The sequence below is a fragment of the Echinops telfairi genome, unplaced genomic scaffold (assembly GCF_000313985.2).
Source record: "Echinops telfairi isolate 266 unplaced genomic scaffold, ASM31398v2 ScPeMD7_14;HRSCAF=57, whole genome shotgun sequence".
Lineage (NCBI taxonomy): Eukaryota > Metazoa > Chordata > Mammalia > Afrosoricida > Tenrecidae > Echinops > Echinops telfairi.
In genome coordinates, this window is record NW_022103911.1 from 3,837,521 (window position 1) to 3,841,113 (window position 3,593).

Below are 3,593 nucleotides of genomic sequence, written 5' to 3' on the forward strand. Positions count from 1 at the left end.
ACAGCTTGCACAGCCCCCATACCAAGACACCCCACAAGCCTCCTTAAAAATAAATAAATGCATTTTTAAAAGTGTTCATTCCAAGGTCATTTTCCTTTTGGTAACTTTGAAAGGAAGCCATCCCAAGCCGGGTTCATTAACAATGCATTAACATAACAAAATAGGAAAAAACACCTATGTCAGTCCTGGTAGACTAGAGAAACAAATTCATAGACTCTCATATGTGTATAAGAGAGAGCTTTATATATAAGAGCAATTGAATATTGAGAAAACATCCCAGCCCAATTCGCATCAAGCCCATAAATCTGATATCAGCCCATATGTCTGATACCAATCTATAAAGTCCTCTTCAGACACACGAACCACATGCAAATGCAGGAAGATCACAGGCCAGTGGGTGGGAAGTCTTGTGGGTCCAGTGGCATTGTAAACATATTAGCACTGGGGTATCCACATGGCTCCTCCTGCTCAGGGTACTTGCGTAGTTCCATGTGTCCTGTCAGCTGCAATGTCTCCCGGGGAGTGAGCTTTGTCAGTAGAGAATCATTAAGGGAAGCATGTGTCCCACCTCCAGTGAGCTATTTATCTCCTTAGCGCCTCCAAATGAGGTCATCAAGCTGCGACCTGATTGACAGGCTAAACTCCACCCCTTCACTCTTAAGACTCACATATTGATAACAGATTATGTAACTACCACAACACCCTTAGCTGAAGTCCTCACTCAGCCCAGAACAGGTTTTACCAAATTTCAGCTTGACAAAGAGCCTTTGAAAGTCTGTTCAAAGACTATACACTAGTAAGTCAGGGAAACCAGCCTGCTGAGTAGACATTGCTAAACTCCATCCCCTAGGCTACTTGATAGGTGACGGGAATAGGCACCACCCTCACCTGCACTTGGCCAGCCCCATCATCCCCATCCCCTCTGACCTGTTCTACCAGAGGTATATTCTCTCAGGATAACTAACCCAACCACAAGAATACATCTTTTGCAGCCATTTCAGTCACCAAAACATCCTCATAGCCTAAATCTCACCCCCTCTCTGCCACCCTACAAGATCACAAGGCAGTGACTCCTATTATTTATGTCTCCACAGAAAAGGGAGAAAGAAAATAGATATCATTCCAGTGTGCCATGCCTTGAGGATGTTCCTGCTCAGAGCAGCTCCACCAAAGAGGACTGCAGGGCCTGCCTCAGCTCAAGACATGACGTCCCCTCCCTAGACAACAGTGCCACAGAGGATGGCACTGAAGGAAGACACAGTTCAGGGAGTGCAGCCAGGCTGACCCACCCAAATGGGGGCAAACAGACCAGCAATGGGAGCAAAACCACGAGGTGCCTGAGAAAGCTCGATTGTAGACTTCTGACTCACGGGAGCAGTGCTTCGCACCTCATCTGAGCTGGTTGGAGGAGATTCATAAAGTGGCCACATAGAAATCTAAAGGTGTAATGGGGGGTGGGGTGTTTGCTATATCCATGACTGCAAGAAGAGCAATGGGGTCTTGTAGAAGGTATGCCACTTCGACATGAATGCTGAGGACTAAAAGGGTATAAGGGATGTTAGGTAAGTGGGTCTGGGGAAAGGGATCCCTAAAAGAAAAGGGACTTGGACTGCTGCTAGCTATTTAACACAGGGATGCTCATCAACTTTGGGTCAGGACAACAGCTAGACTTGGAACGACTTGTATGGTCTCTCTCCCTTTTTTCTCTTTTGATATCTAACTATATAAGGTAGACAGGATAAGAAACCCCAAGGAGACAGCAAGCAGATAGAAGGTTGCGTGGTTGTGGGGTGGTAGTAGGGGAAATGGACAGGAGGAGGCGTGGGGAAGGGAGTGAGAAGCCAATAATGACAGGAATAGGGGAAAAGCTGGAGCTATAAAATCGACAGGGAGAAGGGTGTAACATTCCGGATTGTGTTTATCAATTGAAATGTATCCGAGAGGAATAACTGAGAGGTGAATGATAGGTGTGTAAGTCTAGGTAAACTAGAGAAAGAAATCCACAGAAACTCATATATGTATAAGAGTTCTATATATAGGTTTAGTGTACATTCAGAAAGCATCCCAACCCAGTCCAGTCCAAACCCATAAGTCTGACTTAGCCCACATGTCCAACACCAATCTACAAAGTCCTCCTCAAATTCACAAAACACACACAATGATTCCAAATGCAGGAGGATCACAGGCCAGTGGGTAGAAAGTCTTTGAATCCAGTGGGGTTGTAAGCATCTCAGCACTGTCAGCGATCTCCATGAGGCTTCTCCAGCCCTGGGCTGCATCAAAGTAAGTCCATTTGGCTTCTCCTCAGGGATGTCTCACAGGAAGTGAGCTTTGCAAGCTGAAGCAGGGAACTGACTAAGGCAGCTGCACCCTGGTGTGACCATAAGAAAGCAAGAGACCAGAGAACTAGAAAGGCGAGGCTTACCGAGCTATTTAGCTCTCTGCCCTTCAATTAATCTCACATGTGTTTATCGGCCAGGATGGCACAATAAACCTTAACTATCTCAAAAGGTAAACACAATAGTGGGGAAGAAGGAAAGTAAAATAGAGGAAATAACTAGAAAATTATAATCATATTTATAGGTATGAATATAGATATGTTTATATGTAAATATATAAAGATAGGTGTATTAGTCTACATAGAGATATATAAATACAATAAGGGAGAAGGCAGACTTTGGGCCACTATTTAAATCTTACCTCAGTACAAGAATGGTTTGTTTTACTATCGTAGCAATATATAATACTTTCCTTCTCAACACAGTTGCTGAAGACAGATGTGTGCATAAGCAAATGTGGTGAAGAAAGCTGATGGTGCCCGGCCATCAAAAGATATAGCACCTGGGGTCTTAAAGCCTTGTAGTTAAGTAAGCAGCCATCTATCAGGAAGCAAGAAAGCCCAAATGCAGAAGCATACCACCCTATATGATCATGAAGTGTCTATGGGAATAGGTATCAAAAGTTCAAAAACAAGAAATCAAATTGACGTGAAGAAGCATATTCAAAGTGGAGACCCAAAACCCACCTGTAAGATAATCGGACAGTCCTCACAGAAAGACCATACAAGGAGAAAGATATATCCAGGGGCAATATAACACTGATGAAACACATCACTATTTTCTAGTTCTTTAATATCTGCCCCCTTACTATTATGATCCCAGTTTTACCCTACTAAGCTTATTAGACCTGCAAATGTTCTTTGTATAATGAAGATCATTTGATGCCTAAAATCTGAGATAGATAAACCCAACAGAAATAGTAATGGGAGCAACGATTCCCTGGGGACATGGAAAGGGGTAACAGGGGCAAAGGGGAACCAACAGCAGAGATGACTGTAGAATCCAACTCAAGGGGAATGAATAACAGACTTTTAGGGGAAAAGGATACAGTGGCTGGTGTAAGATATGGGGGAAACATTATTTATATATATGAGAATAAGGGTCCCTGGGGAGGAGGGTTGGGGAGGGAGGGGATAAAACGGAGCTGATATCAAAGAGTTCAAAAAGGAAGTTAATGTTTTGAAAATGGTGGTGCCAGTAATTGTACAATTATGCTTAATCTAATTCAATTATGGATTTTTATATTATCTGTAA